Source organism: Vombatus ursinus, unplaced genomic scaffold, assembly GCF_900497805.2.
Source record: "Vombatus ursinus unplaced genomic scaffold, bare-nosed wombat genome assembly UNPS02014812.1, whole genome shotgun sequence".
In the NCBI taxonomy this organism is placed as follows: domain Eukaryota; kingdom Metazoa; phylum Chordata; class Mammalia; order Diprotodontia; family Vombatidae; genus Vombatus; species Vombatus ursinus.
The window spans coordinates 72,576,786-72,604,074 of NW_020954590.1; the positions used below are offsets into that span (position 1 = coordinate 72,576,786).

General features: G+C 39.3%; 1 protein-coding gene across 4 annotated transcripts in view; it reads right to left on the minus strand.

The window, feature by feature from the left end:
* The window catches only part of LOC114053922 (protein-L-isoaspartate O-methyltransferase domain-containing protein 1), a 53,403-nt gene extending 41,063 nt beyond the window's left edge, over positions 1 to 12,340 (minus strand). Inside the window, exons 1-2 of one of the 4 annotated variants that reach the window (XM_027877066.1) lie at positions 12,230 to 12,340; positions 11,539 to 11,598 (exon numbers count right to left, since the gene is read on the minus strand). The gene's annotated coding sequence lies outside the window, so the exon portion shown is untranslated. Of the gene's footprint in view, positions 1 to 7,577; positions 8,017 to 11,538; positions 11,941 to 12,229 lie in introns of those variants that run through there. The other 3 variants (XM_027877064.1, XM_027877065.1, XM_027877067.1) reach the window with 3 other exon arrangements.
* Positions 12,341 to 27,289: the final 14,949 nt, after the last annotated feature.

Sequence of the window (27,289 nt, forward strand, 5' to 3'; positions counted from 1 at the left end):
GAATATAATTTCTCAACAAAAAATAAAAAATTATTTTTGACTTAAAATTTACAACTTAAATAGGCAGAAAAATGAACATTTCATATTTGGAATATCCAATATCCTTATATTGATCATTTATCAAACAAATGAAAAGTCTAGTTAGCAAACTTAACATTTAAAGTAGTCAATAAGCAGTTATGCAGTTAACCAGTTTGATATCACATAAATCAATAACTAAACTTTTCAGTTCACTAAAGACTTTATCCTTTAGTCAAAGTTTAATCACGTTAATTTTCACAAAAGACAACCCAAATGAGGCATCAGAGCTAAGGACAAAAATAGAATCCAAAGGTTAGCCAATATCATCAAGCATGAAATAAGCATGTTGTTCAGTTGTTTCAGTCACGTCTGATTCTTTGCGACCCCATTTGGGGTTTTCTTGGCAAAAATACTGGAGTAGTATGCCATTTCCTTTCTTAGCTAGTTTACAGATGAGCAGCCTGAGGCAAACAGGGAGAGCTAGTGTCTATCAGCTTGGATTGCATCACCCAGCTGCCCTTCCAGTTTGGCAAAACGCCCAATATGTTTTGAAGACATGCATTTAAATAAGTTTCGAGACAATTTTTTAAAATTTTTAAATAATTTTAAATGCTTTTTAAAGCCTTGAGTATTATCAAGTTTATATATTTATCCATACATCTGAATTTAAGATTATTTCAATCACAACTTCAATACAAAATAGTAAAGTCTAAAAATACTTTATGTTGACATTTGAAACCTCATCCTAGAGCTACAAATTTAATCCAGATTACAACAGAGGAACAGCACAGCATTATTGCTATGCTAACTGCCAAAAGATTCTACTACAACCCTAACACCTTCCTGGAGGAGATCTGACTTTTCTGCCAATCTATAGACCCTCCCGGCCCTTTCTAGGGGTGGAAAACTGCAAAATTCAGCGACCAGAAAAACACTTGCTGGGCAGCACCAGTAAATCATTAGGAGCACATGAAAGGAAAGTGCCCAAACTTCACTTGTCAGTGTCTGGACTTTTCCAACACTCAAGTAAATATTAGCACGCAGGTCTGGATAGGAAGGAGACAGAAGGTGGGCAAGCCAATTGCAGCTGCCTATCCGTAATCACAAAATCTGGGTTCAAATCTTGGCTCTGCCACTTATTGTGTGACCACAGATAAGTCAAAATGGGAGGATTAGAAAAGATTTATTCTAAGATCTTTATCTATGATTCTATGTTCCTTCTCTAAGACTAGACTAAATTAGAAAGGGAATTCAGGACTACATGTGAATGGGAGAGCTTATGATAGCCAAGAGTAAATAAGGATGTAGGAATAAGAAAGTTAAAAAAAAAAAGGTGGGGATATGATGAGACTTTGGGGAACCAAAGTATAAATCTACATGACCACAGGAAATCATGTATGGGGCAACTCACATTAACAAATAAGAAATCCAAGAATATGTGGGAAGGAAATAAGTTTTCAGGTGGTAAAAGACCATCTATAAAGATTTTTTTAAGTCTTCCATCTATGCACCTATTTTAAGCTTTTACTACAGAAAACACAGCTTAAGAATGTTTCTAAGTTATAGGATTATGCACAAGGTACTAACGGCCACCCCACAATCCTTGTTTCCTTTGAAATAGCATTTTCTAACTTTTTTTAATACACACACACACACACACCCCTTTAGCAAGGATACACAAAAAACTTAAAAAGGTGTATGTAGAACACCTATTATGAACTGAAGCCACATTCTGTCAAACATAGGTGTAAAACAGTTCGTTCATTTATTTTTGACCATTTTTTTTTTTTGGTGAGGCAATAAGGGTTAAGTGACTTGCCCAGGGTCACACAGCTAGTAAATATAAAGCATCTGAGGCTAGATTTGAACTCAGGTCCTTTTGATTCCAGGGCTGGAGCTCTATCCACTGTGCCACCTAGTGGCCCCTCTTTTACCTTCTATTGATCCACTGATCATGTCTTCTCAGTCTCTACTGGGTTATACTCCTTAAGTTAAAAAAAAAAATAAATTTGCTAGCAGAATCAAAGATGGAGGGCTGGAAGAAACTTTAGATGTACATGTGGTCAACTCCATTTAACAAATAAGGGAACTGAGATTCAGAGTGGCTAAATGACTTCAATCCCCCAGCAAGCATTTATTAAGTACCTAATAGTTACTGTTGAGGATATGTTGGGAATACAAAGACCATCCCTGAAACTATTCTATTAGGGGAAATCTGTGAAACAAAGAAGCAGTATGACATAACAGAAGATCACTCAAATTTATTGAGCAGAGGAGTGACGGCCAGGAATATGCTTCAGGTAAAAGGTATTGGTAGGGGGCAGCTAGGGAGTGCAGTGGATAAAGCACCAGCTCTGGAGTCAGGAGGACCCAAGTTCAAATCAGGCCTCAGACACATAACACTCACTAGTTGTGTGACTCTGGGCAAGTCACTTAACCCCACTGCCTAGTTAAAAAAAAAAAAATATGGGTAGCAATGTGAAAGATGGATTACGATGGAGACAACAGCTAATTAGAAGGCCACCGCAATAATCCCAGGAAGAGGTAATGAAGGTCTCTATTTGGGTTAGTTCTCTGGGACAGAAGTAAGAGATGAGGAAGTGGAAAATGACAAAATCTGGCAACTGTTTTTGCAATAGCTAGCATTTATAATAGTGCCTTAAAAATTTGCAAATATACAAAATTTAAATAAGGACAGTCCCTGCTTTCACTGGAGGGAGCTTTATCATCTAGTTAGAACATTCAAACTCATGAAATAGTTCAGAAGAAAACTAAAAAATACTCAAAAGGGAAAGGATACATGTTAACCTTTACACCAGCAATTAATTTACATTTCTGAACTAGGCAGCTTGGTGGTACTGTGGATAGAGTAAAGGCCTAGAGTCAAGAAGCATTCATTCAAATCTGGCCTCAGACCCTTAGTAGCTAGGCAAGTCACTTTGCCTCACTCAATCACTCAGTCAATAAACATTTATTAAGCACTTACTTTCCTCATCTAAAATGGGAATAACAGTACCTATCTCCCACATTTGTTGTGAAGATCAAATGAAATAATAATCGTTAAAGCATTTTGCAGTGTCTAGCACATAGTAAACACTACATATTTATTATTATTATTAAATTTACCATGTCAAAAAACAAATAATAATTCAGACATGTCTCTCCTGACTTCATCTCCAACAACTCTTGCAATTACATCACTTTGCCTCAAAATAATGTTTACTCAATTCAACAGCAACCGAATATATATGGTCACCAAGATTCTAGGCTTTCTGCACAATATGGCCAACTGGATTACAACTGATTGTTTATCAGAGTCATCTGATATCACCAAAGATTACTGTCTAATTTTATTCAAAATAATACACTTGAATTACACAATAAAAATATTCTAGTCATCATTAAAAAGCTTCTAGTCCTTAAGAACTCTTATCATCAGTGACTCTGACTCAGATGTACACACATAGAGGGAAACAGGCAAGTATGTGTCTTTTCCTTGCAGCAAAATTGTAGAATTATGATGTGACAATCAGCCTGAAAAATTCCAAGCTCCTTTGTATCCTGAGCATAAATCTTCTGCAGTCACACATGGGCACAAGTATACTGTGCTTTGTGAAAGGACATCCTCACTTGCCTGTCTTCATTTATGAACTGGTAGTCTAAAACTGGGATATGACATGTTTTTCCCTAATGTTTTAGGATTTTATAGGAGAGTTTTTAAGTTGGAAGGAACACTAGAGACAAGTCATAGAGCCAGACGGAATTAGGAGGGACCATCTAGTCCAACATCCTCACTTTAAAGATGAGGAAACTGAAGCTTAGGGAACAATTTACACGTCAAGGTTCACACAAGTAGTGGCATAGGCAGAATATGAGCCAAGATGCTCTGACTCCAAAGCCACTGTTCTTTGCTTTGTAGCCAGCTCCTTAATTTTACAGATGAAGAAATTTAGGCCCAGGAAAGTTAAATGACTCCTCAACGTTCACACAGGTAAAAAGAGGCAAAGCCAAAGTAAGTTCAGATTTGCCTCCAAATAAGATTCTGGGGTCCTGAGAGAATGAGGTACACAAAAGGAGGGACACTTCCTATGCTCTCTATTAGCAGCTCTTTTTCCCACCTTTGTGCTTTCTTTAGAATCTCCAAGTTATTTCTAAATAGCCAACAAGGGCATCTATTGTAAGTCTATTGTCTATGATGGGGAATTACCCACTGATACCATTCACACATTTATTGAAGGGATAAGGAAGTTCAAGTTAAAACCCATACACAAACAACTACAATATAAGATAGAATAAAAATAACTATCAAATAGGCATATGATACTACAAGAACTCTTAGGCCTAAAGAGTTAACTTGTAGTTGGAGGTAGTAGGGAAAGCATCATGGAAAATGTAGCGTTCAAGCTGAGCCTTAAAGATTTCCAACAGAGAGAAATGGGGTAAAAGGGCATTCTAGACAGAAGGAAAGGTATAAGAAGGGCAGCTGGCAGTTTGAAATCACATTACTGCAATATTCCAGGGGAAAGAATCTGTGCTTAAACTAAAGTGGTAGAAAAGTAAGGGGATAAGGGGAGGAGTGGTAAGAAGCAATTCAGCAAGCTCACCTCCTTAAAACTCCTCTCAATAGATCTAGAAAATGCTCCAGCCTGAGGAAATCCAGGAAAAAGGCACAGGAAATTATTTGTCCAGCCCAGCTTGGCATTGGAGGACAGGGAGGTCTGCAGACACTTAAACCAGGAGTGCTCCAGGCCAGCACCCCAGGGAGCCCAGGGTGGGGCTGTGCACCGGGGACACAAAAGGAGGTCCCAGATCCCGACCAGGGCATCCACAGACCCAAACCAGTGGACTTTATGCAGAATAGGTGCAAGGTGGCAATTCTGTCGCCCAGCACTGAGTTTCATGTCACAGATCTGTGAAGACTGACAAAATAGATCTGCACACAGGCGTGGGAGTCCCAGGTAGGGAGGCCCTAGGTGGTGGTAGAGAAAGCATGAAATTCAAAAACCAGCAGTAGCAATAGTGGTGTGGTTCAGACTTCAGGTGCAGAACACTGCAAAACAGGATCTCATTTCCAGCATCTAGCCCAGCATTCAAAAGAATAACCAGAACAACCCCGACAGAATGGGTGCCCCTAGAATTCTGCCACTCTGAATCAGCTGGCTGGTAGGGGTCTAGCAGCATTTCAATGAAAATCCAAACTTGTTACACAGACCCAAGCCCACCTCAAGAACCTGCAGAGCAGCAATCAGGGGTAGCACCAATCAGACTTGCCCTGGAACACTAAACTTTTAGTTCCCTGACTGTTCCCTGAGATCCTGGAATAACACAACCCTCAATACTCCAAAGAAGTAGCTCCAGAAATGAGGAGAGAACATCTCTAACATCAAATCTGAAGTCAGGAGGCAGACTGGAAGAATAAGCAAACAAAAGAATTCCATCATAAAGAGCTATTATTGGAGGCAGGGAAGTTCAAGACACAAACTCAGATGAGAATGACTCCAAAATATCTACAAAGTATCAGAGAAAAACATAGCTTGGGCACAAACTCAACTGGAATGCCTAGAAGAGATGAAACAAGATTTTTAAAAAAATTTTTTAACTGTTTCTTATAAAGGAGCACTTGAGAAAAAATTTGGAAAAGAATGAATGCAATGTTAGAAACAACTGCAAAGGGAATTTAATGGCATGACACAAGAGGTATAAAACCTTGCCCAAGCAAAAACTCCCTAAAAATTAGAATGGACCAAAGAGAAACTAATGATTCCATGAAATAACAAGAATACCAAAAAAGTCGGGGGTGGGGGGGAAGGCCAGAAGAAAAATAGAAGTTATATTGCAGCAAAAACAACTGACCTGAAAACAGAAGAAAAAACTTCATAATCACTGGACTATGTCAATACGTGATCAAAACCAGAGCCTACACATTATATTACAAAAAAATATTAAATAAAACTTCTAGTTCTCTTAGAACTAGAGAGCAAAGCAGAAACAGAAAAAAAAATCCACTAGTCATTACTTGAAGAAAACCGCAAAATGAAAACTCACAGGAATATCACAATCAAAATCCAGAGTTTCCAGGACAAATACATACATACACACACACACACACACACACACACACACACACACACACAATGTGGAAATGATACATATGTCCCTTCTGATCCCTACCATCTTCAAGGTTCACAGAGAAAATCCAATGACAAGGCCTGAGAGTGGTTCAAACAGAACCACTTACCAAGACATAATGTCTTGATAATCTTAAGAAAAGAATGAAAAGGGAAAAGAGGAATAGGAAGGAATGGGGTACACAAGTAAATATCTATACAAACAAGGGTGGGCTGAAACTTGAACCTCATTCTCATCTGAACTGGTCAAAAAAGGAAGAATATATACAGAAACAGTTGAGCTATAGTACATTTTACTCAACATAGAAATAGAGAAAGAGAAATGGAGGGGGGAGAAAAGGTTAAGGAAGGGATTAGTTCTTTGCATAACAAACTTTGTACTAATTACATACAAAAATACAGCTCTTTTTTGAGGTGGCAAGGAATAGTAATTTTGGGGGGTGAACTGATAAATAAGTTATGATATATAAATAAATATGAAGGAATAATATTGTGCTACAAACTCTTACCAGCAAAACCAACCTCAATTATAGAAGACTAATGATGAATCATGCTACACAATTCCTGATAGAGGTCAAGGATTCAAAATGAAAAATGTGACAAATTTTTTTTTTGAGGTGGGATGATTGTAGTCAATGTAGAAAGATGTTTTGATTGACTATAAATGTTTGTAATCTGTTTTATGTGGGCTTTTTTTGGGGGGTGGGAGAAGGCAGATCTTGGCTGACTAAAATAAATATTTTATGAAATATTATTAAAAGTGATGAGGCTATTTAAGAGATATTTTAGTAGAATCAGCAAGACTTAGAAAATGATTATATGGGTAAGGGAAAAGACATGGAGGAGTCAAAAGGTAAGTAACTGGGAGAGTCTGGTGATATAACAGTCATAGGTTTAGAAAATGTCCTGTATGAAGAAATAGAAATGGACCCAAACCAACAAGCATTTCTTAAGCGCTTGTTGTTGAGTTCTTTCAGTCACATCCAACTCTTCTTGACCCCATTTGGAGTTTTTTTGGCAAAGATACTGGAGTGATTTGTCATTTCTTTCTCCAGCTTATTTTACAGATGAGGAAACTGAGGCACAGTGTTAAGTGACTTGCCCTGGGTCACACAACTCATAAGTGTCTGAAGCCAGACTTGAACTCAAGAAGAAGAGTCTTTCTGATTCCAATCCCAGTGCTCTATGTACCAGGCCACAGAGCTGCCCCCTTCTTAGGTGCCTACTATGTGCTAAACACTGTCCAAAGTGCCAGGGACACAAATATAAAAATGAAACAATTCCTGTCCCCAGGAAGCTTATATACTACTGGTGGACACAACCACCATGGACACAAATGATCATATACAAAACATATGTGATTTTAGAAGAGATGGAATATGAGCTATGGTATGACACTTGAACTGAATCCAGAGGAAAGAAACCTACCTTTCTTAGAAGCAGAGGTTGAGGCATGGGGGAGAGTCAATGCAAAAGCATGGAGCTAGAAAACTGAATGTTATTTGTGAGGACCTGCACAAAATCCAGTTAGGGTAGGAACATAAAGTTTGGGAAAAGGACTGAAATGAAATAAAATAAGGCTGAAAAGATATGTTGGGACCAGGTACTGGTGAGTTTTAAATACAAAATGAGAGTTTTGTATTTTTCCCTAAAGGACCCACTGGAATTTAGGCAGTAGCCCAGTGAGATGGTCAGACTTGCAGTTTAAGAAAATCATCTGGAGGGCAGGTCTGGGAAGGAAATAAGATGAACCTACTTATGAAATATGCTGACACCTCAAACACAAATGTTTTTATAAGCAGTTGGAATCATTAGGTCTGTAGCTCTGGAAAGATAGCAGAACTATAGATACAGATTTATACCAACTACATAGTATTTGATAGTTGCAGCCATGGGAATGAATAAAATAATAGGATAACATACACAGAGAATAGGTCTAGACTATAAAGAATATCTCAAGTTTAGCAGGCAGGAAGGGGAGCTACTAAAGGAAACATTAAACGTTATTGAAAAGATAAGAGGAAAATTAAGTGAGTACTCTATTACAGAAGCTAAGGGAAAAGAAAATTTCAACCATCATAAAGCTGCTGCGGCTCTGAGCACCTTTAAGAATGTACCTAAAGTTCTTATAGTCAAAATGATAAAATAAGTCTGCTCTATGTGCATGTGGACTAATCACAATAACAGGCAAATTACATTACTATTAGAAACAATGGATTCTAATCGTTTAAAAGACCAGCAGCTTCTCTCATGCTGTCTGGCAGTCTTACGATTAGCCCTATGTCCCCTGCTCTCTGATCTTCACAGCAAAGCTCAGAGATACTACTGAGGGTGTCCCAGTGGGCTTCATCTTAAGTCACTGTCCATCCCCTCTGGCTTCCCTCTTCCACCTTTGTTCTCTCTTATTCTATACCTCATTCTCTCAGAACAAGAACTCCTCATGTCTTGTCTTCCAAGGTGACAAAAAGCTAGTATGTGAACTTATTTAACTAATAGAAGGAAGTTCTCCCTCAGCGCTCTACTTCCAGTTCCTAGTCTTCAGAGAGATAATTTTCTATTGTATTAACTTTCATAAATTATATAATTAAAATACACAGAACATGAAGCTATATTAAATCCCTGACTTTAACTGAAAATTATGCATGTAAAATTTATATGCATACCTGTGCTATGTATAAAAATACATATGTAATTATCTTAAACTCAAGGTGTACAAAACAGAACTGAGATTCTTCCCCCCCTTACACCCCCAGGCCTTCTTAAATTTTCCTATTTCTATCAAATGCAGGAATGACATCAGCCAGATTTGCAACATTGTTGTTATCCTCAACTCTTTCGCTCCCTCATTTCACATATCCCTGTATCAGGACCTTTTACCTGAACATTTAAGGTGCTTCCTCCAATCAAGCTGCTTGCCCAATTAGAAGTGTCTCCCCTTCCCAATCCCCCCTCCACACTGCTGTCAGTGATATAAAAACACAGGCCTCACCCGTTCCTAAATAAACTTCAGGGGGCCCCTATTAAATTTGAATCAAATACAAACTTCTCTTTTTGTCCTTTAAAGCCCTTCACAACATAGTTGCAACTTACCTTTCTAGCTTATTACACATTACTTCCCTTCACACACTTTACAATCTAGTCAAACTGGCCTTCCGGATGTTCCTTTCACATAAAATGTCAAGTCTTATCTGCATCTTTGCAAAGGCTATCTATCCCACATACATGGAATGCACTCCCTCAACTCAAAGAATCACCGGTTTCCTTCAAAGTGGCACCTCCTAACCACCTAAATTTTGACTTTCCTGATGCCCTCTAGCTGCTAATAACAAATACCACCTTCAAAATTACCTTGTATTTTGTCCATATAATATACAAGTTGTCAACTCCATAAAATGTAAGCTCCTTAAGAGCAGGGAATTTTTTTTTTGACTTTGCATTCCTACCAAGAACAGTATCTAGCAGGTTCTTGATACATATTTAATAGCTGATTGCTTATTTATCAATTGTATTTGCATACTAGAAAAGCAAACTTGGCCACCTGCCCTAGAATTACAAACACCAAGATTCAAATCCCACTTTAAACACACACTTTGTTACTAAGGGCAAGTCATAGAACTTCTCAGTACCCCCAGGGCAACTCTACAAGACTATAAATTATAGATAAGTTGCTGATCTTCATCAATGGAGGGAGTTTGCATACTGAAGTTCTCCAGCTGGATGAAATCACCAAAGGTCTGGAACAACAAAAAAGCACATGTAAAATTTTCAATTCATGCCAAAGATTTCACAGCTATGGTTAACTTATGAGATAAGAACACATCAGACAAAAAGGTTTATATATAGCCTCTGTGAAGTTTGGATTCAGTCAAAGGGCAGAACTTGAGGACCTAAGAGGGCCACATGTGGCCTCGGAGGCAGCAGATTCTCCTCCCCTGTAATAATGCTATTTAAAAAGTTATTTTTACAATGTCAGAGAATTTGTTGGTTCTCTCTTAAAAAGCTGCTAATCCCTTGGAAACAAAGACTCAGCTCTGCCACTTTGGTTAAATCACTTAACCTCTTTAGCTTTTAGTTTCTTAATCTCTAAACGAAAAAAAATTGAATTGGATTGATCCTGAAATTCCTTCTATAACAATTCAATTAAAATTAAAAGTATACAAAACAAACCATAACCAAGACACAGCACTTACTATATGATTCTATGTCTAAAACAAATAATTTCTTCTGAAATCAGCTCTTTCCAATTATCTCATTTCTCTAATTCTCCATTCTTTCATTCTCCTGGGCAGAAACCATGACAATCTTTGCATCTTCCTTGTTCTATCCAATTCCCATGCCTTTTCCTTCAACGAGTTTCTAATTTGTTCTTTCTTCTTCACCTCCATCCAAATCTTGATAACTTCCATAAAACGATTTTAAGTTTCCTACCTAGTCAGTCTTCTTTCTCTTCTTTATTTTCAAATCAGGTTGATATGCAAAGGACTAAAGCTCCAGAGTACAAGAATGATTAAGTCTAATGGAATTATTCATTTCTTTATTTTCATTTATTTTGACTTATTTACAGATTTTGAAGTATTTCAAAAGAATATCAAGTCTATCACAATTCTGTACATCACAATGTCCATTAATTAAAGTCCCACCTCTGTCCTAGAGGCTTACAATTCCTTTTAACATTAAGTTTTTTTTTAAAAAATGAGACTGTGTTGCCTGTATTGTCCTAAGCTTGAGTAAAGATCAGTCATATTAACATGCCCTCAAAGCATAAAATTGTACTCAGTACATAGTATAAAATGTTAAACAACAAAAAATTAGGCAAATGAAGTATCAATCAATGCAATTTCCAAAAGCATTTCTTCTAAGAAATGTTCAATGCAATCTTAATCAGCTAGTTTTCTGACGTTTATTAGACAGAAGTCAACTACCATTTATCCAAATCCAAATAACTCTGTGGTTTACTCATAAACATTTTCAATCCTTTGCTTATTTTTCTTTGCAATACAATATACTTCTAAGGTTACCGTTCTTTCTCATCTTTCCTTAACTAACAAATCTGAGCTTATGGAAGGCAAATTTATTTTAACACTAGAAATGAAACATAAGTTAAAGCTACATAATGTAGTGCATGTATATGCGTATAGATAGATGATCACAGAACGAGTTCTAGACCCGGTTCTGCCAAATACTTCAAGAATTTCTGCTCTATTTCCTTAATATCGAAAGTTTCTCGTTTTAGTTTCACATTCGGTAGAATTTCACATTCGGTAGTTTTCACATTTACAACGCAATTTTAAAATTTTTACATTTTCAAAAAGGCTATATCTAATACAAACGGGTATTACTTCCTCACAAGTACATCTGATAATTGCTGTTGTACATATTTTTTACCTACCGCTAATGCTGGGGAGTGGGTCCGAAAGTACCTTCAGTTGGTGTAACTTTCACTCTACTCCTGTATTGAGCAAGCACTTCTTTTACTCCCTTGCTTGACCTTTAAATCTTTTCCTTGAGCCGCAACCGCGCCCCCCACCCCCAGACCCGTTCAATAATCGGTTTTCCACTTTTAAGAAATCTTGCATTACTCCCTAATAGCCTTTGTATAGCAATGGGGGGATGAGGGAGGAGGGGTCACAGTCTAGTTAGTGCGCTTCTGCCCCCAGGTTCCTCTGGCCAGGTTTGCACACCCCGCCCCACCTCCCACGGGATGCCTTAGGTGCACAAAATGCAGGGCTCGCAGCACCTCCAGCTGCTTGTTTACTTGCAGCAGCAGCAGCAGCTGTGCTAGCAGCACCAGGAGCATCCGCAGGTCGAGAGCTCCCAGTCAGTGGCGCACCAAAAATGCAGCCGAGATGGGGGTGGGAGGGGCAGGGGAAGAAGAGGAGCCAGCCCCGCCCCCTCCGCATCCTTACACCGCCCCCCCGCCCCGCACATCCCCCCAGTTTCCCTCCCCACCCGTCACCCCGGTCACGCTCGGCAGGGGCTCGGCCCGGGCGCCCTCGTCCTCACACCGCCGCGGGCAACCTCGCCATTCCTGCTCATTTCGGCCAGGGGCTGAGGGGAAGGAAGGTGTTTCGGAGCCTTACCTGGACCTGGCGTCGCCAGCTCGCTCCAAACGGGTTGTGCAGCAGCTCCAAAACATCGGCCAAGCCCACCACGTCTGCGGCCAGGGCCCCTCGTGACGTCGGCACCACCACAACAACGACGACCGCCGCCGCCGCCTCAGGCGGCCTCCGGGGAGGGGGGGGGAGGGCTGCCCAGGACCCGGCTGGCTCGCCTCCTCACCGCCGACCCAGGGCGCGGAGCATGCGCACGAGATGCGGGAGCCCCGGGGCACCGGTCCAGCTGTGACGCCGGAGATCAACAAGTCGCCGAAACGCCCCCCTTTCCTCCCCACCCCCCACACCCCCAGCTCCGCCTCCCGCGAGTAGCCTCAACCTGCCAGTCCCAAATAACGCGAGGTCTGTGTTGGGGCAGGGAGGGGGGGTGTGTGGCGGGGGGCTGTCTTTAGCAGATCCCGCGAGAGCGGGACCCCGCCCCCATCCCCCTACTCTAACCCTTGCCAGGGAGAGCACAGCTGAGGCGAAGGGGGGTGAGGGGGAAGAAAGGTGGCCGGTGGGGTTGCGGCGCGCGCCGCTGCATCCCAGGCACCCCGCAGCGACAGGACCGAAGGCTGGGGAGGCTCGGGCCGGGCTGGAGCGCGGGGACAGAAATCGGCGCCGATTCCCGGCGGAGCCGCGCGCCCCCCCTAAAGTTTGTGCTTTGCCTTCCCTGCCTCCGAGGTCCTGAGGAGTAGAACCGGTGTCAGATTGAGCGCGTGCCGTCTGCCAGGCACGCGGGGCGGCCCCGAGCTGCCCCAGCTCTCCCATCCCCGGGGCGACGCTGCCCAGCAGGGCGCCGAGAGTCCGCTGACCCGGAGGGAGCGGACCGGCGTTCGCCAAACTGCGATTCTGCCACCGCTTTTTGGGAAGTTTCACGTCAGTTTTGGAAAGTCCTCACTCAGCTTCCCCTGAAGTGATGGAAACGCTTCCAGCTGCAGTGGAAGTTCTTAGATAGGACTTGTAATTAACTAATTAATAAGATAGATGATAGAAGTGGTTGACCTGGGTCATCTCTTACAGTTTGTAAATTTAACTATTTATAAACAGTTATCCGTGTTTTTATATAGATTTACATATCTGTAAGCATTAAGTTAATAGTCTGACCCCAAGCTTAAGAGTCCTGTTAAAGATTCTTAATGATCTATTCTCAGTCATTATCCTTCTTGATATTTGCAGCTTTTGACATTGCTGAACATCCTCTGCTCCTGGATAGTGTAGGTTTTCCAGGCACTCCTGTTTCCTGGGTCCTCAGGCTCTTTCTGGATCTTAACCAGGTGTCCCTCTAGGCTCTATCTAGTCCTCTATCTCTATCAAGTCCTCTCCTAACTCGGTATTATCTCCTTTCAAGATCTTATCAGCTCTACTCGGTATAAATCATCTAATCTAATCATCCCTGAACTTTCCCTGAGTTCCACTTCTACATTACCAACTGCTTTTTAGACATCTCAAACTCAACATGTTCGAAACTGAAGTCATTCACACACACACACACACACACACACACACTCACTCACTCTCACTCTCTCTCTCTCTCTCTCTCTACCTCTACACTGTTCTCACCATTCCTGTTATTAAATAAGGCACCTAATCACCTCAATTCCTCTTGGACTACTCATTGATGTTGTTGTCTCTCCTGGGTTTTTTTTTTGAAGACCAGTGACATCACAGAATGGCAGTTCAACTCCATTGTAAATTGGATTACAGTGAGGCAAAGTTTCAGAAGTCATCAGCCTCACTCTCTTCCAGAGTCAGTGGGAAGACAAAAGTAAACTGGCAATGGCCCAGGATGCGGTGGATGACCTTGGCATCTTTAATATCTGACAAAGCCCAAAGAAGTCTTCACGTGGTTGAGGTAGGCACCCCCTCCCCAACTCACCCACAGGTTTGAGGCCTGTCGGTTTCCCTCAACCTGGGTTAGCCTGTCTGCCTAGACGGTTTTTACTGGGGTGAGTTAGGTGACAGGTGGACACCAAAGGTAGATGGTCAGCCCTGAAAAGGGCTCAGCAAGCCCTCATACCAGAGATTCTAGTCCTCTCCAAATACCCCATAACACTCCTCATTAGCATTCACCCCATATATTGAATATGTTGTCAAATCTTGTTTTTTCTACCTTCATATTTCTCCTTTCCATCCCTCTCCCTCTTTGTACAGGCTCTCATCACTTCCCCCCTAGACTATTGCAATAATTTTTTAATTGGAATCCCTGTTGCAAGTCTCTCCCTACTCTAATCCATCCTCCACCCAGCTGCCTTTATCTTCCTAAAGCAGGTCTGACCACATCAGCTACCTACTCGGAGTTCCAGTGGCTCTCTGTTAACTCTAGGCATTTAAAGCTCTTCACAGCTCAATCCCTACCTCCTTTTCCGGTCTTATTACACTTTACTCCCCTCTACGTACCCTACAATCCAGCTACTCTGGATCTCCCCATCCCTTTTTACTGACTTTCCCCCTCTTAACTCCACCTTCTAACTTCTCTGGCTTTCTTCCAGGCAGCTCAAATACCAGCTTCTGAAGCAGAAGGCCTTTTCCCAGCTCCTCTACCTCCATTCCCTTCCCTCTGAGATTCCCTTCTATTTATACTATAAATAGTACAAGTTGTTCCAAAACTGTTAGTGTAGTTTTAAACTATTAAAGCCTAAAACTGCAGTAAGACAAATGGAACACCCTGTATATATCTTATATACATAGTTATTTGCATGTTTTCTCCATATAGGCTTGTGCTGGAGCCAGCTCGAACTGAATCCAGTAGATAAATTTAAGCATGAGCATTTTGCCCCTTCTATTGGCAAAGGCTACAAATTAAGTCTTAATCTGTTGTTTTGTTAATTGGTCAGATTTAAGAAAGGGATGGAGAAAATGTTAATAATGGAAATTAAAGAGGCTGTTAAGGTCCATTTTTGGAGGGGGTGGGGTAGAGGGGAGGACCAGTTACCAAGTGTTTACCATCTTACTGATAGTGAGCTCCTTTCAAGCTAGGACCAGGTTTTTGCCTTTCTTTGTATCCCAGCATATGGCACAGGTCCTGGCACATGATAAGTACACAATTAATGCTCTGTCTACTTCCTTGAGGTCTTGGTTTCAATCCTAGACTGGACAGATATTAGCTATGTGTCTCTGAGCAAATCTCACTTTCCTTCCACCTATGTACAATGTGGATAATGACGTCTGGGCCTTTTTTCCTAGAGGTTTGTTGAGAGGAAAGTACCGTGTAAAGCTTAAACAGCCATGGCAATGAATTATTGCTATTGTCATAGAAGGCCTAAACCCATTACATTTAAAGTCTTTGCTTTTTTTTTTTTTTTTTTGGTGAGGCAATCTGGGTTAAGTGACTTGCCCAGGGTCACGCAGCTAATCAGTGTCATAAGTCTGAGGCCGAATTTGAACTCAGGTCCTCTTGACTCCAAGGCCAGAGCGCTATGCACTGCGCCACCTTGCTGCCCCTCATTTAAAGTCTTTGTAAGCAGGTATTAATATTGTTGATTTTGGGGGACTGGTCCTGTGATTGATTTCATTGGCATAGGTACCTCCTTGTGAATGAATAATTTCCTCTGCCAATGCAAATTTATACCTTCTCTGCAACTTAATTAATGGTTTAAGCTTTAGCTCCTTGTACCAATTAAGTCTCAGGATGGTTTCAATAACTTTTAAGGAAAAATTAGGCTAGTGTGAATCTAGGAGAGTCTTAGGAAAAGCCAGAATAGCCTTTAGGGAAGGGACTCTAGTACATCCTACATCGACCAATCAATAGAAATTTATTAAGTTCCAGACTTAGAATAATACAAAGACAAAAAAAATAGTCCCTACCCTTAAAGACTTTACTTTTTTTTTTTAAAGTAAACAGCATTTACATATATAAGTATATACAAAAATAAATACAAAGTAATTTGGCTTTGGTAATTGAGAGTCAACAGGATGGTACAGAAAATAAAAGTGGGACCTTAAGTTAGGAAGATCTAAGTTCAAATCCTGCTTCAGACACTTTAGCTGTGTGACTCTGGGCAAGTCACTTAACTGCTGTTAAAGAAACTACCTTAGTTTCTTCATTTGTAAAATAGGAATAATAATGGTGCCTACCTTCCAGGGTTGTTGCAAGGATAAAATGAAATAATATCTGTAAAATAGTTAAACCTTAAAGCACTACCTAGAGACATTCATACATAATAGCTATTATTACTATTGTTGTTGAGTAGGAATGAGGAGGAGGCATTAGCATCTGGGGTATCTGAAAATATGTATTTTCATATGTATGTAGACATATGTAGACAATGGAGCTTGACATGAGTTTGGAAGGAAACCTGGAAATATAAGAGGTGGTGGTAAAGAGAGCTGGACCATAAAATATAGAAAGGAGAGCAATGTGTGATAAGGCTGGAAAAGTAATTCGGAAACAAGTTGTAAGTGGCCTTAAATGCCATAGGAGTTTATATTTGACTCTCAAGATAATGGGGAACCAGTGGTATTTATTGAGTAAGGGAGTGATGTAGTCAGAACTGTGTTTTAATGACTGTGTTACTTTGTCAGCAAAGTAGAGAATGCATTGGTAAGTGAAGAGGCTTAAGGCAAGGGAGACCAATTAAGATGCTATTAGTTATAAGATTAGATGCTATTAGTTATGAGAGGTGGCTGTGTGAGTGGAAAGAAGGGGGATGCATAAGAGAGATGTAGAAATAAAATCAACTAGACTTGGAAATTGATTAGATAAGGGTGATGAGGGAGAGAGAAGACTCCAGGATGACACCAAAGTTTGGAACCTTGGTGACTAGAAATATGGTAGTGTCCTTGTGAGAAATAGGGAAGTTTGGAAGAGAGGTAGGGTTAAAGGAAATGAAAACAAGTTCTTTTGTGGACTCTTTGAGTTTAAGATGTCCAATAAAATAGTCAGTTGATGGTATCGTACGGAGCTCAGAAGTAGGGCTGGATATATAGATCTGGGATTCATGCACATAGAAATGATAATTAATCCCACAGAACTGAGACTTAACAGGCTTTTTTTTAATCATTACATCAATCCTGTATGGTTGGTAGTACTGGTACATTGTATTGGTGAAAATTCTTTCACACCGTTTTACAAATGAAGGTGTTATGATCAGAGAACTTAAGCAACTTGACCTGATGGCACACAACTAGTAAGTGTTCAAACTTGGGATTCAAATGAAGATCTGCTTCCATACCTAGTACTTTTTCCACTAAATCTTCTCCCTGGCTCCTAATATAGGCGACCTGCCTTTTCCTCTTTCTTCCCTCAAAGGTCTACAGCATGCTTCAGGAAATCTTGCCACTTCCAGGAGAGACCTTCTCCCTTTTCCTCCCCTCTCCCCATCCTTTCAGCTTGTCTCAGAACCCATTCAGTTGGCCATGGAATGTTTGGATGACATGGGAGTCATGAACTCTGTTCCCTTCCCATGAGATGCAGTACCACCAGACCTTACATTTGTCTTGCCTCTGCCTCTTAAGGTCTTCTAGGCCTTACCTTCTGCACTAATGCAATGCCCCACAGTCCCCCAGCACTGTCATCTGACCTACATATGTAACCCTGAGGATCTCTGGACTTGACAATCTACCCCACATACACATAGACTTAGGGCTTCTGGACCTTTCCATCTGCCTTGCAGCTGAACCTTCTTTTATGTGTGATCTACCCTAATTAGAACATGACCTCCTTCAAAGCAAGACTGTCTCACCTTTTCCCCAGAGTATCCCCAGAGTTTTGCACAGTGCTTGGCACACAGCTCTTAATAAATGCTTTTTCATTCATTCAGTATAATTTGTAATATATATCACTTGTTCACCACCAAATTGATTTGGGGGAGCAGTTTATAAACTATAGCACATTTATTTTGAAATCATGAATTAGATACATGGAAGCAAAATCAAGACTGCTATCAAGTTGATTTATCATTTCTAGACTCAAAATCAGCAAATCCTTGTGCTAAATAGAGGATGGGTATCCATCCACAGAAAGTCTGCCTCTAGAGTCCATTTGAATTTCAACTTGATCAATTCCCCATTGATCCCCAGTGGAACTGAGGCTTGGGCTCCTGGTTCACTGGCTACAGCACTGGCCTTCTGCCTTGTCTGAGCCTCACCAGTTAGTATCCTATTACAGTACAGTCCCATGGAGTCAGTTGCTTGTTTCCCAAAACCTATGTAATAAACTCATGAAAATCTCTTATCAGATAAAAAATTAATAGAATTTGCTAACCAAAATTTAGAAAAGCTGAAATGAGACAAACAATAATCTCAATTTACCTCCTTTTCTATCTCTTTATTTTCCTTGTGTGAATTGTTTACTTCTTGACTATGTAATAATATGGTTTTCAGAATTCTAGATTCTTACTTTTGTCTAAGCAGCAGATTTGGTGCCTGGCAAAATGAATCATTCAAATTCTCATAGTAACCTAACACTTCAAACCAAAATGACCACTGGACAAATAAATAGCAAGCTACATCTGTTGCCTCAGCAGTTGTTACTCTCATTTGGTTGGGATTACTGATACCTCTACCCTGAAAAATCATGTAATCACTACTTTTAGTAGAAACCAGAATGTGTATATATTTAATTTTCTTCAGTAATGTGGCTCTTTACCATCACTGGTACACCTACTTGCCCTAGAATGAAGCCCAGTGGATTACATGAAGCACATTCAATAGGAACTTAATATTTTCTGAAATTTCTTCAAGTTGTTGTTAAGGAGCTCTTTGGGCTTACTTAGAGAGTAGAAAATCAACCAAGCAAAAGAAAATAACCACATGTGTATATTTGGTTTCTAAAGAGACTCCAGAGATATATCCTTAGTAATTGTGCAGTTCTTGCTAGTTCCTTACACTTTGGCAAGCTGTTGGCAACAAATCTTCTAGTCCCCAGTTCTACTTCCTGCAATAACCTAACTCTTCAAAGTAGCCTGTTAGCAAATTATTGTAAAGAAGTAAAGAGCCTACATATAACTGTTTGGGTGTTTGTAGCACAGGTTACCATCTGGGCCTACACTTTATTCATGTTACTTATATAGGGTGATCTCCACTGAAAATAACCTTTGCTCAAAACTGGAACATTTTATTCCAATATATGTGTGAAATTATCAGTAATCTGATAGTCCCTTGCCACTCGCTTAGCAATTGAGATTTCACGGATTTTATTCAACTTTGAAAATTGAGGTATTTTAAAAATGAGGTTTCCAGGTCAACATTAGTTTGGTCTAGTAATTCACCAAAAGCTGTATTTGGCTCATGACTTAACTGTGGCCTATAGCCAGAACAGCACATGTTAGGGTTGGGAAAGAAAATAAAGAACCTTAGGGGTCTTACTATTTTATCTAACTCTCCTAGAATTTCCAATTGCCCGAGGAAAATCCAGAACTAAAGGTAGAAATCCTATTAAATGTATAAATTGAAGTAGTGTCTTTAAAAGAAAAATGTCCTACGGTATTTTGAACATATTTGCATGACCACAGGCCACACCAAAAAAATACCTCCTCATTCTTTTCCATTTCTTGGAAATTTTACCCCTACCACAACTTTATTTTCCTGTGAAGAAAAAATTTAATAAAAAATTTCCCTATTGCTTTTAAGAAACAACCATGCAGTTGTTGTAGGACAGCCTTGTCAGTCTCTGGTATGAGACCAGTCTAAACATTATCAAAAATCGTCCATTTACCACAGTGGTGCTGTAACAGTATTTGGTGAAATTTAAGGACAGTTTTAGGTTTGACAGAAATGTTGTCATTGACAACTTTTGTATGGAACTACACTACTGCCAATGAGATCTGTAACTAGGAATAAGGGTATAACCCAACCCTTTCCTCAGTAGTTGGAGGACAGGTGCGTTTTTTAAGAGGGGTATCACAATGAAAGACCTCAAGGGATGAGCCTGAACTAGGGGTATCAAAGTATAATTTAAAGATTAACATCACCATGGCAAGAAGTAAGCCCATTGCCCTGTGCTAATTACAAATCTATTGCCTCATATCTATGAAAAAGGTATTATCACCTATTGCTATCATCCATCAGTCCCTCCTGTCTATGGTGTCATACAATAATTCAAACATTTATTATTCCACCAAAGCAGTTTGGTATCTTTCTATTAATATTCTTCTATAGTTGTTATAGCCAAAAAGAAAAGAAAATTATCCTGTGATGCACTGTCACATTGCAGGACAGCAGGAAGAGCACTGGTGCTGGAGTCAGGAATTGAGTTAAAAACCTATTTCTGTGTGACCCTGGGCAAGTCACTTAATTTCTGTCTGCCTTAATTTCCTCAGCTGTAAAATGAAGATAATAGCACCTACCTCCTAGGGTTGTTTTAAGGATCAAATTTGTAACTTGACGGCACATAGCAGACACTTGATGCTTGTCCGTTCCTCCTCCTCTGACCGCCCCCAAGCCTTTGCCTCTATGGCAGCTCCTCCTTTACCCACTAGTGAATCCTGCCCTGAACCGCCTGGTGAGTAAATACTAGGGACAGCCTCAGCTCACTTCTCTTCCCACTCTGCCCCAGAGTATCTGAAGTTTTTCCTCTTCTGCCCCTACAAAGACATCTTTCCCCTTTTCATCTCCCTTTTGGTGTTATCTTCCCTCATTAGAATGTAAGCTCCTTGCGAATAGAGCCTTCTTTTTTTTTAATCATATTGTATCCCCACTACTTGCCACATAAGCTTTCTGTCTCCCAGGTTTTCATAAAGTAGTCATCTGATTTCTAGAGTTTGTTTCATGTGAATCAACTCCCCAAATCCTAATCACTCCCCAACACATGATAAATCAAATTTCAGAACATAAAAAACTGGAGGGTAAGACCCAAGACCTATGGTGACATTAATCTGCCAAAGTGATGATAGCCTATGAGGCCTAGCCTAAATGCCAGTCTCCTCTCTCTTTATCACCTAACAACAACAGTGAGTCATTTTATAGCACCATCTATCTGAGAAATCTACCATGCCCTATCAATATTGTATCAGTTATTGCTAGGTGACAAGTAATAGTGATCTGAAATTTACCTTTCCAGCTCCATAGGGCATATTTTTTAACTAATTTTGGATGAATTAAAGTGTGTTCCATTACTTTCATTGTTTTTTAAAAGTCATAAACCGGGGGCAACAAGGTAGCACAGTGGATAGAGCACTGGCCCTGGATTCAGGAGGACCTGAGTTCAAATCCAGCCTCAGACACGTAACACTTACTAGCTGTGTGACCCTGGGTGAGTCACTTAACCCCATTGCCTAGCCAAAAAAAAAAGTCATAAACCTAAATGTCATTTTTTGTGCTTTAGCAGGTTTCATTCACAAATTTTCAGATAATCTCGTACACTTTCAAATCGATCAGTTTCCAAGCATGGATTATGGCCATAGAGCCAAGTGAAACACATGGACACTAAACAAATATTTGAAGTGCATGGCAAAGTGGATAGAGTACTGGACCTGGAGTCCAGAAGACTTTGAGTTCAAATCCCATGTCAGACATATAGTAGCTGTGTGACCTTTGGCAAGTCACTTAATTTCTCTGGGCCTCAGTTCCTCATCTACAAAATTAAAGAGTTGGTCTAGATGGCCTGTGAGGTCCCCTCAGGCTCTGGATTTGTAACCCTGTGGTACTATCTCATAATGATAGTATTGGGAGCTGTCAGGCTTAGTGTTAAAAAATAGAACTAGAAATACAGAGGCCTGACTTCTAGTCCTACCCCCTAACTAGCTGGGTGCATTTGAACCAGGTCATACTCTCTTTGAGCCTCATAATCAAATGAAATGATAGGATTAAAAAATGATTAAAGTCCTTTTCAACTCTGAAAATTCTGATTCTATTCTCTTTGCCCCCTCCCATTTGATAAATGAAGTACATATCTATGAAATCCTCATTCAATATATAGGAATGAATATTAACTTGAAATATTCTTTAAATCTACTTTTCAAATAATGGTGACTTTCTATATCACAGACTCTCCTCTATACATGGTCATGGCAAATTCTTAGAAGAAACCTAAGGCTAGGATTAAATTGCAGTGTCTTTGTTTTGAAAGGTATTTAATTTTCAATTCAGCTATGCTATATAATCCTTTATAAGTATAAGGAGAGCAATTGAAATAAGTACTATAAACTAATTTGCCTAAAGGCAGGGGGACCGAGGAAATTACAAATACGCAATGCAAAGGGAAACACAGAACACATCATAAGAATACTCTGAAGTCCCATCTAGTTCTGTAGTCCTGTGATCTGTATAGCTTAGGTTTGGCCAAGTATGTTCACATAAAATATCATCATTTGAACCATATGGTTAAAAGGAGAGACAAAAAAAAAAAATGAACACCCAAACAGACCAAAAGGAAAGGGGAAGCAGATTAGTGTTTGAAAAGAAAATTGACTTGGTCATTTCAAGCTAAGGACAATAAAAACAGATACAATTATAAGCAAAGAAGTATTGACAAATGAATAACATGAGAAAATATAAAAGTTTGGCGCTTTATAAAGCACATTAAGAGGGTGGTTTAGGTTTTACATTCCTCTGGAAGAAACCTTACTTAGCCCCAGAAACTACTGTAAACATGAATCTGAATCCAGGTCCAACAAATGAAGGTCAGATTTCCCTTTCAATATTAATGAACTTTGTCAACGTTGGCTGTCGTACTTTTTTGTTTGTCTGGTGCCAAAAAACCTGTAGTATAGAAGAGATCATTAGAATTTGAGGGGGAAGGGGAAACACTGAGAATTCCCATGAGGGCAATAGGATGTTCTTAACCTCACTATAAAAACAAGATTCTTTTTATACTCATTTGTTTTATTAGTAAAATTTTGTTTTTAAACTTATTATTAAATCATTACACTTATACTTTGTACCTGGCAGTCTGCTGGACAATTTGTGGGGCAGAAAGGTAGGTGGTCCGAAAACCCGCTTTCATTTTTAAGTTGTTTTTTTTTAAAGGAGCCAAAATGAAAATATTTGTGTTCCAGAAAGTTGTAAGATTTATAAATTTAGAGTGGAAACATGCATGTATTTAGTGAAGGGGGTTTTGTTTCATTGTACATGCAAACTTTTTTGGGTTTGGGGCTCAATTCGAAATATAGATGAAGGGCCAAATTTCAGGGACTGGAAGAAGTATAGGGATGCTACATTTCAGTACTATTATTATCTTGGACTGTGATGGTAATCATAGTGTGTAAAGTAGATTCTTAGAATAAAGTAATTGAGTTCTTATGTCATTACAGTTTAAGCATAATTGTGATCTTATACTTTCATTATGAGATTAAATAAACAAACAGCAAAATTCTCAGATTTATAGAAAAACAGGTTCATTTCATAGTCTTTACTGTTTCAGGCAAATAAATTCAATTCTATGAAGACTGGTGCACAAATATTTTTAAAATGAAAAGAAACAAGCAGGTTAAAGAAAACAATAGCCTCAGGTACTTTGTAAAACAAAATTTATGATTGAGCTTGGGCACTGATCCCATAGTAAAAAGCACCAAGTTACATTTAAATAGAATGGGTGCTATTTATTACTCATACCACCAACCATCTGGCCAATTTGTTATTTCATGAATATGCAATTAATAATAAAAGCAAATGGTACAAGATAAACATTTTGTAACTTCTCACTTTAAGTGAGGAAACTCTGTTTAGCTTCCTTTGTGTAAATTGCCTTCAAAGCCCAAGAGGCAGCTGAGCAAAGGGGTGAGAAAGAACTGAAGTGAGAAAGAGTGGCACTTAAGAATCATTATTACACAAGCTTCCTTTTGAAATATATCAGCCCTGGGAAAGTGAGAAAATGGGGCCTAATGGCCTTGTCACATCATTTATATTAATATATTATGTGACATAAGAGGAAGCTCTAGAGGTATATTTACTTTATAGTTCAAGCATTATTAAAGGTCATCATATTTTAATTCTCTGCTAATTTTTTGTCACTTTGCTGCCTGTAACTCACTTTAGGGTTCACTCTGATATTAGCAGAAATAGAGAGCAATGAAGTTCTTTATTTGATGATCTGGGGGAAATTAACTGTTCAATGTTAGTTACACACCTAATCAATTAAATATTCAGGTCACTTTGTTGACTGCTGAATTTGAGAAACTGGCTAAACCATATTTTAACAACTTTTTGATATTGAGTATTGGGAATGAAGCCAGAAGGCATGGGGGAGGGGAATGGAAATCTGTTGGCTTTGGAATCAGAGGACCCAGTTTTACCACTTATTATCTATGTGACAAATAACTTTTATTTCTCTTGGTCTCCGTTTTCTCACATATAAAATGGAAATAGACTACATATAACTCTGAATCTATGATACTCAGATCCTTTTCAGCTTTACATAGATTATGCATCTCATTTATATTCTTAAGAAGACCTCTTGAGACTTGTTTCTATTCATTCTTCCAGAATTTTATTGACTTCAAAAAGACCCTCTTTCAAAAGTGCTAGCCTGACTTCCTCCTTCCTCTGCTGCTTAGAATCCTTAGTTTCCTTTAAATCATAGATATGTGAAACCTCTCCTGATGGGGCACTGGGTGCTAGGGCCTTGCTCCCAACAATACTTTGTATTTATTTGTATATTCTACTATATGCATATGCTGTCTTTCTTGATAGAATGTAAGTTTGTTGAGTGTACAAGGACTGTTTCTTTTTTGTTTTTGTAATCGTAGGATGACAGATCAACAAATCTTAGGGTTTATCCAATTTAGCCATGCTTATTGCTAACTTCTTCACAGAGTTCCCCAGTCTAATCCTACATTTAAAGGAACAGATGATATAGAGACAGAGCATCACACTCAGTTTGTTTATGGGGAGTAAGGGAGAGAGACAGACACAGAAAGACAGAGAGAGAAATTATGTGTCAACCATTGGGAACAAAATATAATAAAATATAGGCTCTAACCTCAGGGAGCTTACATTCTTTTTTTTTTCCCTTGCCTTTTTTTTTTTTTTTTTTTGGTGAGTCAATCAGGGTTAAATGATTTGTTCAGGGTCACATAGTAAGTGTCAAGTGTCTGAAGCCACATTTGAACTCAGGTCCTCCTAACTCCAAGGCCGGTGCTCTATCCACTACACCACCTAGCTGCCCCCTAGGAACTTACATTCCAATGGGGGAAGATAACACTAAAGAGGAGATGAAAAGGGGAAAGATGTCTTTGTGGGGACAGAGGAGGAAGAGTTCAGATACTCAGGGGCAGAGTGGGAAGAGAAGTGAGCTGAGGCCATCCCTAGTATTTACTCACCAGGAGGTTCAGGGCAGGATTCACTAGTGGGTGGAGAAGGAGCTGCTATAGCTTTGCTATAAAGGCAAAGGCTTGGGCCCCCTACACACACACCCCCAAGAGAGAGACAAACAGTAAGTGTCCATTATGTGCCAGGAACTGGCTGCTAAATTTTCACAACCCCAGAAGGTAGGTGATGAGGAAACTGAAGCAAATAGAGGTTAAATGACTTAGCGAAGTTCACACAGCTAAGAAGTGTCTGAAACAGGATTTGAAGTCAGGTCTTCCTAGCTCCAGGCCATGGGCTCTATCCACTCCTCCTTCTCCTGGCTTCCAATAAAGCACTATATAAATGTCAATACAATGTGAATTATATTCACATTTAAACAGTGCTTTAAAAGATTTATAAAGTTAGTTCCTCATAATTCCATTATATGTAAGTAATGTAGATGGAAGATAAAAGTAACATAGAAAAAGCATCTGAGATTCAGACGGGCAAAGGTGACTTCCTCATGACAACATGGCTGATAGTGGGATCCAGGTGGCCTAACTTTAGGTCCTGTGCTTTTTCAGCTGCAACTGTGCTGCTTTTTTTGCTACTTTTTTTTTTCAAGACTCCATGAGGATCATTATTCTTTTGTTTGTTATTTATAAATGACTTTTTAAATTCCCAAAATCAAATTTCATTTCACGTTGTTTAATCTTGATTTGAAAGATTTAGAAGACCTGACCAAAATCACTTGAGATTTGGGAGACCTGCCTAATCCTGCAAGGTATTGTAGTTATTTGCCTTCACTTAATTTCACCTAATTTCAGGAGCTGGCTAATCATGCTTTTTTTTTTTTTCTTATTAACTTCTATTACTAATTGCCTTTCCTTTTCCTCCTTTCTGAGTTGGTATAGTGTTTTGAACCTTCATTTAGTTATAACTGAATACGCTCATTACTAATAAGAATAGTTTCTATTTTAAAAGGAAGAATTCCAATTTATGATTTAACAAAGAAAGCTTTTGTTCGGTTGTTTCAGACTGTTCATGACCCCATTGAGGTTTTCTTGGCAGAGATATTGGAGTGGTTTGCTCTTTCCTTCTCCAACATATTTTATAGATGAGGAAACTGAGGCAAACTGGGTTGGGTTAAGTGACTTTCCCCTGCTCACACAGCTATTACGTTTCTCAGGCTAGATTTGAACTGGGGTCTTCTTGACTGTAGGCCCAACACTCTGCTCACTGTGCCACCTAGCTGCCATCAAGCTTTTAGTGACCATAAAATTAAGATCCTGATAATAAAGTTTAGTTCATGACACAGCTAGTTTCCTTCACAAATTCCTAAATATCAAATGTGAATTAGAAGCACGAAGCTTGCTTAAAAAACAATTGCATATTTACATTAGATACCAAATCAAAATTGGTCATTATAAAAGCTAACTTTAAATAAGTCTTAATAATTATAAATATGTGATATATATTAACTTCATGGCATGCATTACAAGGTCAATGAAAGTTGTCCGGTGTGTCATTATTATGCTGAAGTCAATTTTTAAGTCTTAGTGATTAATTCATCTTATACATGAAGCTGAGTTTGGCATATCAAATAGACAATGGCATTCAAATTTTGAAATAAGAAAATAAAGGATGGGCTTGGTCAGTATGTATATAAGTGCCAATAGTGAATTCAAGCAGTGAAGTGAAAAGTAGTAGTTGAGGATTCTTCCTGCTCTAAATAGACTGACTACTCTGAAGCACAGTAATTATCAAGTACTGGCTAGAGCCAACTGGTTTGAAAGCAGAGTTAGGATAAAAAAAAATCTGCTAAATGGAATAGATTTGCTAAAAATAACATTTTAATAGGGGTTGTGACAACATATCGGT